Genomic DNA, 16811 nt, shown 5'->3' with positions numbered 1-16811 from the left:
GTACACAAGATAACATTTTGGCTGGAGGATCTGAAATCAATTTTCATCGTTGTTTTTGCTGTTTGCTTGCAAAGATTATTCGGCTTTATGCTTTCTATTTTTTTTTTTTTTTTAGGAATTTCTCCTGAAGATGTAGCATTATAGAAAGCTATTCCAGAAAGGTAAAGAGAAAATAAAAGATGAACTTAAAGCTACATGAAAAGAAAATCATATTACTTAAGATATTAACATGGCAGAACAGAACACAGCCTATTAAAGTGGAAAACCACGCACCATGAAGCTCTGCTGTTATTGTGAATGTGATTTTCTGTTTCTTAACAGCAGTGTATTGTTTACACTGCCTTATGACCCAGAATGTGGAAAGAATACCATTTAACATTGAAGTGCCCTGTGAATCTAATTGTCAATCTGGTTTTATCAAAAGAGCCTTCTTACCCGAGTGACCTAGATTTAGAAAAGTTCAATTTATATGTGCATACTTTATAACGATACATTCAGGTCCAACCTAACCTATTTCCCCCAGGAAATAAAAAACAACGAGTGATTATAATTACCATGGCTGGGTTATATACATGCAGGCACAAAATTAGCTGTACATTTCTGGATTCTATTGGATAATCACACTTTCTTCCTCTAATTCAATCAACAAATAATTGACCAACCCTTCTGAAATCGTTATGCCCTGTATAAAAACAACAAATTTACGCCCTGTATAAAAAAAAAATGAAAGGGGGCAAAAGGAATGGGTTTTCCAATATAAGCAATGAGTTGTTTTTTGGTGGTGTTGGTGTGTGTGTGTGTGTGTGTGCGTGTGTGCAGTAATGAAACAAGTAACTGCAAAGATGATATACAGGGACTTTCTTTTTTTTTTTTTTTAATATATGAAATTTATCGTCAAATTGGTTTCCATACAACACCCAGTGCTCATCCCAAAAGGTGCCCTCCTCAATACCCATCCCCCACCCTCCCCTCCCTCCCACCCCCCATCAACCCTCAGTTTGTTCTCAGTTTTTAAGAGTCTCTTATGCTTTCGCTCTCTCCCACTCTAACCTCTTTTTTTTTTTCCTTCCCCTCCCCCATGGGTTTCTGTTAAGTTTCTCAGGATCCACGTAAGAGTGAAACCATATGGTATCTGTCTTTCTCTGTATGGCTTATTTCACTTAGCATCACACTCTCCAGTTCCATCCACATTGCTACAAAGGGCCATATTTCATTCTTTCTCATTGCCACGTAGTACTCCATTGTGGATATAAACCACAATTTCTTTATCCATTCATCAGTTGATGGACATTTAGGCTCTTTCCATAATTTGGCTATTGTTGAGAGTGCTGCTATAAACATTGGGGTACAAGTGCCCCTATGCATCAGTACTCCATACAGGGATTTTCTTACCCTAAATAAGTAAGATTTATTTACAAGCAGGGACTGTTACAATAATGCACTGAGTGCCTAAAAGTAGCTGCAAGGGGATCCCTCTCCTGAGAGTTTTTCTGTTTGCAGAAAGCAGACAGTCTCCTTGGGAGCGTGATGATGTTCCAGGCAGACACACAGGAGCACAGATCACCGGGAGTATTCATGGTGACCCTCCACTACTCCTCAGCCGTGAAACTCTCCTATCTCTTCTCCCTCGTCATCCTAGATCATTCCCATCCCTCCCTCCTGGCCCTTCTGACCCTGGAAAGCCCCTGCCTTAGTGGCATGGCCTCACCCTTTGCTTACCTGTGCCAAAAGGTCCAGCAAGCCCAGAGGCAGATGAAGTGACAGTCACGCCCTCTGTTTACTAAGATACTCCAGTGCATAGAAATCACCAGCAAAACCTTTTCCTTTCTGGGAAAAGGTTTGTCATAGCTTTCCTGCAGCTACCCTGGATATTTCCACTCTCTTTCTGGGTTGAACAGCATAAGCAGGGTGATCCCGATCTATAACCCCAGGAGGACTGCTGTCCCATTTATTAGGAGATCCATCTAACTTGACAATGTGCCAGCACGGCTTCAATAAAATGAGCGTTCTTTTCTCCAGTTGTGCTTTGGTTTAAAAAAAAAAAAAAAAAAGGTCTTAAATCTAAATGCCAAATGAGCATTCTCGTTCGGAGGAGTCATCTTGACATCCTAGGTACTTCTTCTGTAATTATGGTTCTTAGTTTCTTCGTCTGTAACATGGGATGGTTTGGCTGAATAATCTCTTAGAGCAGTAGTAGGGATTCTGCGCTGACACTGCTCAAAACAAGTGATACACAAAAGACACAAAGGCTTGGAAGTGACAGAGACAAGACTGGCACTTTGGTTAGTCATTTGAAGTCCTCATGAAGTTTCCCAGGTCTTTTTTCCCGTTTCACAGATAAAGAAATTAAGGCTTAAAGCAGTTAAGTGAAATCCCCAACACCACAAAGCAAACAAAAGGCAGAGTCTGCACAAGGGCCCTTAGGTCTCTGGCTCTGTATTTAAATGCGTCTCTTGACTATTTCAAAGTTTCCATTCGAATGAACCGACTTGATCTTTCACCTGATCTCTGTCACTACTGAACATTCACTCCTCTCTTTAAAAAAGTTAAGACGTATCCTTCCGTCCCAGATGCCAAGTCTGAAGGGGAAGTTCCCGAACAGAATGGCTTTCAGTGACCCATCTTACCTGTCTCATCTTAAGAAATTTGCTTGCAAGGACTTCAGTGATGATGATCACTGAAACAACAGATTGCCTTTCAAGGTGAATATATTAGAAATCGAAATATTGGCATGCATATGTTTTTATTTAATCTCATTCCGTACATAAGGTTCGTCTGTTTCATTCCTGGCCTGGCCCTCTCTGTTGTTTGCCAACACAGGGTGATTTAAGGCTGAAACGGCTCAGGACAGCAAACCCTGTGAATTGTAATAACCAGATGTTTCTCACAAATGAGATGTGAAGCCCGGCGCTTGTGTTCTCTTTAGTCGTAACGCACTTCTGTTTTCTTTTGGGAGGCCAAATAAATAAGTGGGGACAAAAGACACTGCTCTTGAGCAAAGTATTTTAATATAGAGCAAGCGTTACTTTGCTTTTTCTGAGACATCAATATGAAGAGACTCTGAGGTTTAATGAAATCTGCATGGTGAGTACAGTAGCTTGAAAAGAGCTTAGAAAGGAATTAACACTTAAATTATGTTGGACCTCAAAGGATCGGAGATTCAGTATTTGAGAGGAGGAAGTAGGGAAGGATTAGACCTTTTTTTTATTTTTTTAAATAAGAACCCATTACTTGTTAACAATATACGAACAGATGGAAATTGTTTTCTCAAATGGCACAGGAACCTATTCTGTACTAACTCATTAAAGGAGACGCACAATTTTGGGGAGTCGGAGAAAGACAGATGCACAGGAAGACAAAGGTGAAGAGAGAATTCAAGCTCTAAGAGGCAGTTCCTTGTCTTGCTCAGAAAAGGTGCCCCTGTGAACTTCAGAGATAGAGTTATCATTCCACTCACGGAAAAGAGGAAGAAGGCTTAACTTGCAGCAAGAAAGAATCCAATTAAGTAGAGAGTAGAACTTTCTTTCAGAAACCGTACTTAAACAAGAGGAAGGGCTATTTGTTTCAAAGACGGCAGCCCTGTCCGGCTTCTCCTTGGAAGGAGGCCAAGCCAAGCAAGCAGGTGCTAAGGCCAAAGCTGAGCCAACGATTCTTTCTGGTTGTCTTCTTCCAACCGGACAAGACAAAAGCAGGAACACAAGTCCTGCTTACCGATCCATACACAGCCCAGTGAGTGTTTCATCAATTGGGCAAGCATTTTTTCAGAGGGGAGGTTAGGGTCTTGTATTCAGGCATGACAGTTTCTTTCTTTCACTCATTCATTTGGCACTTACTGGGCACCTACCGCTGCCAGGATCTGGCGTCGCGAACTGTAATACGTCCCCCACTTGGGGAAATCACAGTGTTTAAGGAGAACATGAAAGATGGGCACCAAACTCAGCAGAAGAGTTGAGAAAACCGAGGCTCAGAGGTCAGCCCAGGAAGGGGCCCGCTGGGGAGAGCCTGATGGGCCTGGGGAATTCCAAACAACCGTCCGTGCTACAGCATGGTCCGCATGCGACAGTGTGACCCCAGTGTCCTGAGGGGCCGCGGGAGTTAGATTAGATGAGACCGCATCTTGCTGTTCGAGCCAGTACATTCTGGCTTTATTCTCCCTGGGACGGCGGCCACCAAAGGTCGGATGTGCACTTTCTAGGCAGAGGTCCCCTGCCGGCTGTGCTGCCCGCCCATCCCTCCTTCTCAATTTGTCTGCTGCCCCTAGCAGTGGCCAGCCCCCTTTCCCATCAGTGCCTCACTGATGTCTACCTATTTGAAATGAGAACTAGACCTCCCTCGAAAGAAAGGCCATCGAGGCCTATCTCTGTCAAGCCTGGACCGAACTAGGTTAGGTGTGGGTGTGCATGCTGGGCTGAGCTGAGGCTCGGGGGACACAGGTGCACTGTCTGCACCAGGAACAAGTGTGGCCCAGAAGGCAGGGCACAGCGTTCCAAGAGAATAATATGAAAAAAGAGGCAGGAGTCAGGCTAGCCAAAGGTTAGCATTAGGTCTAGTCCTGGGCAGAGATCATGAGCAGCAGACAAAACACGCAGGCCACCTTTGCCAGGGGATGCCGCTGGCAGGTCACGGGGCCTGAACCACCCTGATCCACGTTCTGACTCCATCCGGGTAGAGGTGTGGCAACAACGTGTCGGGGTCAGATGCTGAGAGAAACTGACGGGGAGGTTCCGTGAGCTGGATCCCAGGCTGGAGAAGCAAGACAGACACCAGAAGCAAGGCCTAGCGATTGTGAAAGGAGGCAGACACGCCAGGCATCAGTCCTGGGGCCTGGGTCACAGCCCGGCCAGTGTCAAAGCCAGCTGGATGCTGAGTCTTAGAAGGCAGGGCCCCAGGGGCCCCCTTCCTCGTACCTGAGGCCCAGACGGGACCTCAAGTCCAGGGAGGTGCCAAGCTTGTGGGGGCCGGGCAGAGAGACAGGCTGGAGGGGCTCTGGCAAACGAGCAGAAACTCCTGTCCTTTCTTCAGAGGACTTATTGTCTCAAAATATGATCCCTTATCACTCGACAGAGAAACTATGTGGTACGTGAGGACATTCTGTTTATTGGACATTTAGGATACATGATGGACACTGTTTCTCATGATAGTTTCTCGTTGCAATTGACATGACCTACTCTTCTACAACGTCCGTTAAACTCAGACTGTTAAAGGAATGCTTTTTTCTTTTCTTTCTTTCTTTTTTTAATGTTTATTGATTTTTGAGAGAGAGAGAGAGAGAGAGAGAGGAAGAGTGAGTGGGGGAGGGGCAGAGAGAGAGGGAGACACAGAATCCGAAGCAGGTTCCAGGCCCTGGGCTGACAGCACATAGCCTGACGTGGGGCTCGAACTCACGGACCACGAAATCATGACCTGAGCTGATGTCGGACGCTTAACCGACTGAGCCACCCAGGCGTTCTGGGAATGGTTTTTTTTTTCATTACATGTCCTCCTTTTCTCCAATATTCTTGAAAAATTCATGATCCACAAAGGAAACCAGTTTTTAAAAAGGTAAACTCGAGCTGGAAGGACGTGGACACAGCTGAGTCAGCTAAGGCTGACTGATCCCTTAGCCTCTCTGGGCTTCAGGGTCTTCTGCAGATAAACGTGAACATGAACCAGAGATTCCACCTCCACAGAATGGGAGCATCGGAGAGGACAGCCTGTGTGAAGGCAGGATATCAGCGTGTCAGGAGCCCAAATATGCAATCAAATGTCCCTGTGATCAGGCCCTGGGTCTTTCCTGAGGCTACATGACCTCGGGAAAGTTAACCTTCCTAAGCCTCATTTATACTATCTGAAAAATGGGGATAATCATATTTAAATTTTAATACTCTTGAGAGGATTAAATGGGATTTAAACAAAATCTGAAGTGTTTGACGTAACGTCTGGCACATGGTAAGTGTGTAACAAATGGTAGCACTTATAGGCAATGTTATAAATATGTATTTTATGTATAATAATATTTATGTAAGCTGCTATAAACATGTTATTAATACTGCATACACATAAAGGGTCATGATGGTGATGGCGAATTACTTGTTTTGACAAACATTTGAGCGCCTTGTAAATGCTGGCTGCTCTGGTAGGTACTTCGCCTGTAAAGATAATATAGGAATCCTTCCTGCAACGAAGTGACAGTCCGGCGGCAGAAACAACTACACAGAAAATGACAATAGAGTATGACAACTGTTGTGAGACATTTAAATAGGAGGTGCTATGGAAACACAGAGAAGGGGGGGGGGGGCGCAGAAACCATACTGGGATATGGGCGTTATGGTTTGAATTGTGTCTCCCTGAACAGGTATGTTGAAGTCTCAACTCCCCTGGTCCCTGTGAATGTGACTTTATTTAGAAATAGGGTCTTTGCAGATGTAATCAAGTTAAGATAATGTCATACTCAATTAGGGTGGGCTCTATCTAATATGGCCGATGTCCTCACGAGGACAGAAGGGACACAGGCATACAGAGGATGCCATGTGACTATGGAGGCAGAGATTCAGTTATGTCGTGGCAAGCCAAGGAACTGCTATCAAAAACCAGAAACTAGGAGAAAGGCACAGAAACAGATTCTTCCCTGGTTCCTTCCCAGAGAGAGGATGGCTATGCCGACACTTTGATTTCTGACTTCTTGCCTCCAGAACTGAGGGAATGACGTTTCTGTTTTAAGCCATCCCAGGTTGTGGTACTTTCTTATGGCAGTTCTGGGAAACTAATATGGGGGACGGGTCATGGGAGGGATGCTGGAGTGGGGGACAGCTGACCTGAGTCTCAAGGGCATGACGTCTATGGGCATGTAGAAACGGTATTCTCAAAATATATTTACTAGGATCATAAATACAAAAGATATTTCTAAATGTTCTCTTAGAAGAAATGTTCAAAACCAGTCCCCTGGAGGCAGAATTGCTCTTATGTTTTCCCTTTGTGGAAAAAAAAAACAAAAACAAAAAAACCAACCCTGAAGATGGCCACGTATTTATTAAGAACAAATCAACCCCACAGATGATAAGTTCACATAACGGTGTACTTTATAAGATAAGTGAATGCCTACAAGCAGAATCTAAGAAAGCAACATTGAAAATGTTTTTGTGATCTTTCCAAAGAGTTCCAAAGGTGGTGAGATATGTTTTCTATTTACACCCAAGATGTACACCCAAAGTGAGCTCCTGGAGCCTTGTTGTGCTCACGTTGTAAACAAAGGCCTCGTTCCATAAATAAAACCCTCTGTCTCCTTTGACTGCAGATAGAAGGCTGGCAGAACAGAGGAATGCAGCCGTCAACAGCTATTTTAAGTACTGTTGACTTGAGTGAGGAGATCTGTGTCCATATTTGAAACTATAACACAAGTGAAGAGAATTTCAAAATTTGCACCAAAATTGGTTCAGGGAAGCAATGACTGCCGAAAGAAGTCTGTCAGATCTTTCCTGTGCATGGAGCCTGCACCCAAAAACCAAATGTGGAGTGAGCAGGAGGTAAAAGCCTATCAAAGGTTCTGTGAAAGTCACTCACGCTGGGGGCTGGGCGATTTGAATCTGGTGCCAGAGCTCAGTACAGAGGCCTCACCTGTCACACTCAGAGTAAGACGTTCTGTCCCCTGGACCTGCTAGCACCCACTCTTCAGTCACTGAGGCACATGGCCAGCTGAGGCATGAAAACCGTGCTGGCATATGCCAGGCAGGTGTGCAGGGGTTCAGTCTGACCAGGAAGCAAAGGATGCTGGGCCTCACCACAGTGAATTTTCAAAGCTGAAGGAGATCTGAGTATTTCCTAGTCCTACCCTTTTGATTTCGTGATGAGAAAACCGAGGCTCAGACAGGTGAAGTGACTTGCCCAAAGTGACACAGCTAGTTAAGAGAGGAACCGAAATTAGGATCCGGAGTCCTTGCTGTTTCACCAGTGTGCATCTGAGTCCCCCAGTGTCTGTCCACCCTGCCTTCCCTAAGACGCAGCTACTGACAGGATGTTCACTACTTCCCAAGACTGTGCATTCCACTACGAACGATTTCACGGTGGGAAGTTTACCTGTCTCGTATGTTGCCTCGGGACCTGATATCCTGGAGTAACTCCATTGTCTTTATTGTGCTCTCCTGGGCTGTCACAAGTCTGTTCCCCTGTCCTCGCGCTGCTGGTCAAATCCATGAAGAAAGCTCATAGGAGCGCCCGCCGGGCCTCAGGGACCCTGCTCCCCTTAGCCTTTCCACAAGTGACTTCCTCTAAAACCCACCCTTTCTGAGGTCTAGGGGGTTAGTCCCAGAAATAGGCCCCAATAGAAGCTGACCTATAGGACTGGCAGGGATTTCGACCCTTCTTAATTCTGAAGTCTATGCTTTCGGCTGACTTGGTACATTATGATTAAAAAGCAATGGTCGCGTTTGAATGCTTGCTTTGTGCCAGGCCGCTGTGGAAAGCTTCACGTCATCTCACGGCACGAGACTTTTGACAGTCCCATCACGGAGCTGACATGCATCAACTAACCTCACTCAACTAGAACACGTGTGCTGTGTCTCTGCAGGATGCCGTTATGCAACTTTGCAGTTGATGTTTTAAAACTAAATACACGAGTTTGCATTTTCCATTGGATTTTCCAAAATCTCCCTTCTTTTTTTTTTTTTTTAATTTTTAACGTTTATTTATTTTTGAGAGAAAGAGAAAGAGAAAGAGCGTGAGCACGCGAGGGGCAGAGAGAGAGGGAGACACAGAATCTACAGCAGGTTCCAGGCTCTGAGCTGTCAGCACAGAGCCCAACACAGAGCTCGGACTCATGAACCGTGAGATCACTACCTGAGCCAAAGTTGGAATGCTTAACTGACTGAGCCACCCAGGTGCCCCCCCCCACCCCCAAAACCTTGCTTCTTAGGTTCTCCTCCCGTCTCGAATTTTCCCTCCCGGCCCTCAAAATCTATACAATGGCAAGACAGCTCCTTCTTAAAGTTCCCACCCCTTCTAATTTCTCCTTGCAGGTCAGACTCAGCCAGGGAAGACCCTCTTAGACATATCTGCATAGACTCCTTCCCCCTAACATTTACTTCTCCTGAACTCAAGTCATTGATTCCCAGTTCTGAGGGCCAATGCCAAATTCTCACTGTGCATGGGGTCGCTCTTAATTCCTTGCGTTATAAGCTCTTGCTAAGTTATTTTCTCTGCTCTGTGGCCTGCTGGCACCCTCATGCTTCTTTTCATATGTGTCAAAATGCACCCTGATTACAGCATCCAGACCTTCTTTCCGACCTCATCTCCATTGCATACGCCTGGATGGAGTAAGTAGCTTCAGGACTTGCCTCTTTCTTTTGTTTGTTTGCTTCTTTGTCTGTTTTCAGAGAGAGAGAGAGAGAGAGAGAGAGGAAGCATGCACAAGCAGGGAAGGGGCAGAGAGAGAGGGAGAGGGAGAATCCCAAGCAGGCTTCTCACTGTCAGCGCAGAGCCCAACACGGGGCTTGAACTCAGCAACTGTGAGATCATGACCTGATCCGGAATCAAGTGCCAGACACTTAACTGACTGAGCCATCCAGGCGCCCCCTTGCCTATTTCTTTTAACGGCAATTCCCCTTCCTCTCAGTTCCTAGTTTAAAACCTTGGTAGCAAGACCACATGTGGTCACAAGCCAGAACCTTTTAGACAGACTTCCCTTTGAAAGGCTTTTCCCACATCATCGTTTTTTGTTCCCACGGCTACATAGGTGCCTATTAGTTCTCATCTGGAAGATTGCAAAAGCCGCTTTGTATGTCCAGAGGCTGTGCCTTCTGTATCTTCTTCCTTCCCCCCCACGCCCTTCTTACACCCCTGAACCTGGATCAGCCAGTCATGCCCACGGGAGACCCACGGGAGACCCACGGGAATAGGCTGTAATTGGGGTTTCCAAATTACTTCTTCCAAACTTCTTTTCACATCCCCATCTCATTAGCTGATGATTAATTTTCTCTCTGTACGACGTTATGTGACTTTGTACAGCAGGACTGTTACATAATGGTAGGAAAAAAAGGCCTGAATAAGCTATTGGTGTTCTGTGCTTTGAACCAACTGACAGACTTATGGCACAGAGGCAGAACGGAGAGGCAAAACGCTATGGAGTCTTGGAAAATGTTTTTGAATATTCAGTCAAGCACGTAAGAGGCACTCTTTAATTCTTAAGTATTTATCCATCCATCTATCTATCTACCTATCTAGCTAGCTTTTTAAGGATGGGGACCCTCTGAGTCTGAGGGTCTGAGGGAAAGACTAAATAATTTACGTCAACACATTTCTTTCTGGCATTCAATGCCTTCTCGCTCTGTTCTTCTCTGAAGTCCGGTAATAGCCTGGCGTCATATTGATATAGAGACCTCTGCAGTCAGTGGTCGTGACAGCGGGGTTGGTATTTCATGGCATGTAAACGTCTTCACAGATCTTCCCTTGGAAACCTGCATCTTTCCAAGAGAATATGCAAGGGCTAACCTTTTGCTTTTATTTATCCACCTTAGTTTCAGTTTACAAAGGCATCCGGGAGATAGGTAACATCTCATAAATTTAAACAAGAACAAAGGAAAACTTATTCAATATTTAGCTTCAAAGAAAACATTCACATCATATTATTTTAAACAATTTATGTAGGTTTCAATTTAAACTTACTGCTTGAAGGGATTGAAGCAACCCAGAGTTGGTCTCTTTAAATGAGATCAGCATATAGCCCTTGGCTGGGGGAGAAAATAGAGCCTCTTTTGAAAGCAAACACATCATGAACACTCCTAAAGGAAACTTCCGAGTCGTGTGTTGTTTGAAAATCACAGACTGATCTAATATTAATTTAATTTTCCTACTCGACTGTGTGGGCCAGGACAATAGGCTGCGAAGAAATAAGAGTGGAAGATGGAAAGAAAAGAGCAATCCAAGGGCCAGGCGGCAACAGAGGGAGGGGCCACCTGAGCCCTGGGCTCAAGAACAGGCTCACACCCTCCTGCCCTGACTCCCAGCCTGTTTACACCTCAGATCTTAATGTGCAAAAAGATAAAAGATAATATTTACATCGACAGGCTTGTTGTGAGGAGTGAGTGACTTAAAATATATAAAGGGGTTAAAATAGTGCCTGGTAGAGGAAGCCCTCCATACATATTAGCCATCATTTGAAATATTTAATATATTTATTTAATTATATTGCATTCAATCTTTAATGATAAATATATTTGCGCGTGTGCCTTTGTGCATGTGCATACTACACAGTATAGATCAGACGGCACTGCCTTAGTGTCCTTTTGAAGAGGCGGTGCCGTATAGTCTTGCCATCGGAGGAATTTCTCCGACAGTTCGTTGTTTGTTGTTGTTGTCCCCTCTACCCCCAAAGGCCCAAGATGTTTGTCAGTGCCTGGAAATGAGAATTATAGAGTACAGAGCTATTTCCTCTCTGCTTTTTCTGCCAAGAAGATTAGCTTTTTGTACCCAAATTCACCAACTGGGCTCATTCATATGTTTGGCATAGCATTCTCCCTAAACTTAGCTTTTCCATTGAAATACTATTTTATTCATCTAAATGAATATGCCTATGTTATTAAGTTTCTTCACACACACACACACACACACACACACACACACACACATCTTTTTAATAAATTTAAGTCAAGCAGCACCAGACTTTAAAAATACTGTTACATCCAAGGCTCTGGCTAGATTGAGTTATGCACATGTTGATATGCATTTTAATTTAGAAAGCGTTGGGGCGCCTGGATGGGTTAGTCAGTTAAGCATCCAACTTGGGCTCAAGTCATGATCTCACGGTTCACCCTGTATGTTGCTAACAGCTGGGAGCCTGGAGCCTGCTTCTGTGCCTCCCTCTCTCTCTGCCCCTCCCCTGCTCATGTCCTGTGTCTCTCTCTTTAATAAATAAATAAACATTAAAAAAAAAAAAGAAAGCATCAATGCCAAGTCATAGTCTCCGATAGCCTGTCATTTCTGACAAACACCTTGAGTAATTTTTCAGAGAAGTAAACTAAAGTGGAATGGTTTAAGTACTAGATTGCCATTTAAAACTAATTCAGCCTTGCGGGCTGAGGGTAGCATACCTTGAGAAGTATTTCTCAGCACCTTGTCTGCTAGTGTTTTCCTTTACAGTGTGGACCCCTCAATATTAAAAACTCAGAGAACTCATTTCTCACATGAAAAACATACCCCAAACATGCCCCCTGGAGAGTTCAAGGTTGAAAGCACAGACCATTACCCAGATTTTCATTTGAAGTTCATCATTTTCTGTCTAGTTGTAAATTCAAAGAATGTTTTTGTTCTTCATTCAGGGCTCTACCTCTCATTCCCATCCCCAGAGGCACCCAGTTTTGAACTGTTACCTTTATGCAACACCGTACTTTTGAAATCCTTTTTCAATCATTTAATAAGCTAGTTTTCATTACATCTCTCCAAGGCTTCCCCCCACCCTTTACACACAAATGAGGAAGTGGAGGTCAGGGAGACTAAAGACATTTGTCGGCAACATCACTGGAATGGGGGGAGAAGCAAATTGTGGTCCAGGCTGTACTGGCTGTGATGAGAGTCTAGCTGTGTGAGGTCTCCAGGCGTGCACAGAGCAGAGGGACAGAGCCAGGATGCACCCCATCTGGCCTTCCGTCCCATCCACCAGAGGTTCCTCATCTCACATGTAAGGCTAAAACCTTCCGGGGGCGCCTGGGTGGCTTGGTCGGTTAAGCATCCGACTTCGGTTCAGGTCATGATCTCATGGTCCGTGAGTTCGAGCCCCACGTCGGGCTCTGTACTGACAGCTCAGAGCCTGGAGCCTGTTTCAGATTCTGTGTCTCCCTCTCTCTCTGCTCCTCCCCTCTTCATGCTCTGTCTCTCTCTGTCTCAAAAATAAATAAACGTTAAAAAAAATTTTTTTTAAAATTAAAAAAAATTAAAAAAAATAAAAAATAAACCTTCCGTGCCTACCTCATTGTTATTATGGAGGCCCAATTATATGATGGGCATTTATAAGCCAGTGATTCACAAACGAGGAAATCAATACACAAATGTAAATTATAGTTAAGATTTTTCCTCTTTCAAAGGCCTCTGGGGCTCCACGATGGTGCTAAGTGCTTATTTTGTGCAGGAAGAGAATTCAATATATTATCCCATATATTATTGTGCTTTAGAGTATACACAAACATGGCAGGAGGGAGGAGAAGGGAGGGAGGGAGAAGGACAGGGTGTGTGTGTGTGTGTGTGTGTGTGTGTGTGTGTGTGTCGGCGTGTGTGAGTGCGTGTGGTCCTTGCTCTTTGCGCTGTAACCCATGGACTCGGTAGAACTCTGCCATTCTCCATGTTAGGGGCATCCCCTAAGTTTTACAGCTGAAAAAATTGAGGATCTGAGTGGCATACTGCCCTCTCCTGCATCCCCCTGATGAATGTGCTCATTGAACATGATTCATCGTCTACAAGGTTGCTAAGCAATGCGCTAGATGCAGGGGGCACAGAGGTAAGTCAGGACCCCTGGTCTAAGGTGCCCAGTGCGCTGTGACACAGACACGCGGGTCCAGAGCCGCATTAGAAAGTGGCAGCGAAATTAGGGAGGCACACACAGCACCTGTGCTATCATCCTGAAAAGAGCCTGTCCACGCTCGGAATTACAAGTGGCCTTTCTCGTTGCGAGTATCTATCTAGCTGAGCCACCGCGTCCTCAAACCCAAGCACAGAGCACTCTGTAAATACGTACCCAAGTCAGACAGCAGCTGTCCCTCGGGACGGGGGCCACACTCTCAAGAGCAGTCATTTTCACTGCATTTATCAAATGACGTTTTGAGGGCAGAGGACTGCCGGGTGTTTTATTTATCTTCCTTTGGCTATATCATTATATATTTTTCTCCTCTTCTTAATACTGAGGGCAGTCCGGATCAGCAGACTTTCTTCAGGCTGAGTTTACATCAAAAGTGCCCCTGGTGTGGAGGACTGAGGTTACAAAGTATAGATTTGTCCAAGACAGAGTCCAAGGCCTCCCTAATCTGTATCTGCTTGTCATCACAGGAATGTTCGGGGAATTTGCATTTGCCAGGAAAGCCAGAATAGAAATGTTAGTTAGCTGGGGCTTTCATACCCTTATTCAATTTTCAATATTATTTTTTACGGTAAGAATACCAGGTCATCACATTTTTTTTTCTTTCAAATACATTTGGTAAGTCAGTCAAAAGAATTTGGAAACCTTATCGCAGGTATTTAACTTCCTTCCATCACAGCGACGGGACGGAGGCACGAGGGACAAGAATACTCTCAAGCATAAAGTGTTTGTTGAACAAACAGAGCTAAGTTCTACTAAAATAAAATAGAATAAACTGGCAGGATGTATCAAGTGTGTCTCAGGAGGATTTATCCTGGGGCCTTTTCTGCTCAATATCTTCATTCCATGTTTTGAACAAAGAACTCAATGACACGTCCATCAAAAATACTGTCTGTCATCAACAGGCTCTTGTGCTCAGGGGTGCAGTAGGTGCTGGGGATACAAAAAGCTTGAAGACGAATGTTTGAGCTTTGTGTGCTTCCAGAAAGACAGAAACTTTCAGAGAAAATGAAAGTGACAAAAAAATATCTTTGGGGCACCTGGGTGGCTCAGTCGGTTGGGTGTTCGACTTTGGCTCAGGTCATGATCTCACGGTTCGTGGGTTTGAGTCCCGCATCAGGCTCTGTGCTGACAGCTCAGAGCCTGGAGCCTGCTTTGGATTCTGTGTCTCCCTCTCTCTCTGTCCCTCCCCTGCTCTCCCTCTCTCTCTCAAAAATAAATAAACGTTAAAAAGAAAATTAAAAGAGTATCTTCATTTGTTGGAAAGTACCCTAAAAGAAAATGGAAAGGCAGACCATCGGTACAGAGCTCATGCCTGACATGCTCTCACAGTGGATTATGGAGAACGAGTCATATGTGTCAGAGGTAAATCCCAATTCCTGAGGAGGATGCCAGAGCAATCCAGGCCTACAGAGTATCCCTCATGCTGTTGCCCCTTTGCCACCGTTTGTCAAGGGGCTGTGGTAGGACAGCTGTGGAGTGTCATCGCCTTAAGAAGCAGAGAGGTCTCAGACCAACTCCTGCCACTCCCTTCTAACTGAATTCAGGTACCTGTCCCCCTGCCCTCACCCTCTCCACAACTGGCTGGGGCTGACGTGCCTTGCGCTGCCCTCTCCTGTGGCTGGGTACGAGCTCCCGTGGACTGACTTCGTACCAGCCCAACAGGGAGGTTTCTTTCACTCGAAAGATCACTACGCCCACTCTCCCTTCTGCCTCACAGTTGCGTCTTTTGGATCCCCTCCCCCACAGGCAAAGCTCTGGGGGATGGTCCTTTCTTTCTCCTGGGTGAATGGTCCTCTGAGTAAAACCCTACTGTTGGTAGAGCACCGAGGGATCCGAATGGATCATGGAGGAAGGTTTGGGAAGGGGAGCGGTTCTCATTTTTATGGAGTATTCTGGGTGCCAGGCAAGATGCCAGGCACCTGCACATATATTATCCTACGTTACCTTCACTATAATAGTGCAGAGAAAATTAAGGAATGGAGGAGTTTTAAGTGGTTAGCTGGAAATGTCAGAGTCAGGACTCAAATCCAGGTGGGTCTTACTGCAAAGGTCTTGCTGTCTTGCCAGGGCCATCAGTGACAAAACCCTGAGCTGGATGGATTATGAGTTTCAGCACTACACAGGACTGACCTTCAGCCGGTAAACACCAGTATGGACATATCACTGTTTAAGCCCAGCATCTATCTGTTCTGTTTGGTCAGTGCCCAGGACCTAGCCGTGGTTAAATATTTGGGTATCATTGTTGCCCTTATCGAAATGAAATATGTGGCAAGTAACAAATGTTTGACTTCTACTTCTGGCAAGGAAAGAGTAACAGACACAGAATATACTCTCCCACCTGAAACAACTAAAAACCTAGATAAAATGTGTGAAACAAGGTTTTCAGATATTGGATCTCATGCAGCCCAAGATACTGATTCCTGAGAGTAGAGAAACAAACAAAGTGAGCCATACGATTGCCTGGCCGAGAGAGATTCCTGCCAAAAGAGAGTTTCAGGCTATGGCCCAGGGAGGGGGAACCCCAGAGGCGCCCAGAAGTCTCCCTGATTAAAGATAAAGCTGGTAGTTGGAGAAGGCCAAGGTCACGAGGGTTTGCAGGATGGAGTACCTGAGAGAACTGCACACACACACATGCATACGGACACATGGGCGCACACACGTGCACGCACAAACACACACGCACAGCTCGGAGATTTAAAGCAGGCCCGTCTTGAGTCTTCAGCCGAGAGCCAATCAGTGTATGCACGTGGGGCAACTACTCAAGGCTGGAGAAGAACCGCCCAAAGGATTCCAGGAATAATCCATAGAGATCACAAAAGAGGGGAAGAGTTCATGTTCCCTTCAGCTAGAGTAGAAAAGCCTCAGAATTCATGAGGTATTGTGTAGAATACTCAGAACGGTAATGTCCCAGGAGTAGGGCAAAATTAGCCCTAACAAAACTTAAGAGGCAAGTCTCGAAAGGTTCAAACTGTTTCCAATAAATTTAAATCTGTCCTATAATAAACCTCAAGGACTTTTTAGGAATGCAAAAATATCCAGCACCTAAGAAGGTGAAATTCACCATGTCTGGCAACCATGGAAAAATTACCAGGTGTGCTGGGCTAACCCCTAAACCTGTGAATATGTTATTTGTGTGGCTAAGGGGAATTAAGGCTAAAGACAGCATCAAGGCTGCTAATCAGCTGACCTTAAGATAAAGATAAAGAGACTATCCTGGATTATTCCATGGAGCCCAACAGAATCACAGGAGTCCTTAAAAGGGGATGAGAGAGGC

At 45.0% G+C, this 16811-nt stretch overlaps 1 protein-coding gene across 2 annotated transcripts in view; it reads right to left on the bottom strand.

Annotated features, from left to right (window-relative positions):
* Positions 1 to 16811, bottom strand: part of ENOX1 (ecto-NOX disulfide-thiol exchanger 1) — a 271832-nt gene that overhangs the window by 156407 nt on the left and 98614 nt on the right. The gene's annotated exons all lie outside the window — the stretch shown is intronic.

The sequence above is a fragment of the Panthera leo genome, chromosome A1, assembly GCF_018350215.1.
Source record: "Panthera leo isolate Ple1 chromosome A1, P.leo_Ple1_pat1.1, whole genome shotgun sequence".
Classification (NCBI taxonomy): Eukaryota; Metazoa; Chordata; class Mammalia; order Carnivora; family Felidae; genus Panthera; species Panthera leo.
The sequence above is the reverse complement of the archived record's forward strand: the minus strand, read 5'-3'. Positions and strand labels throughout refer to the sequence as shown.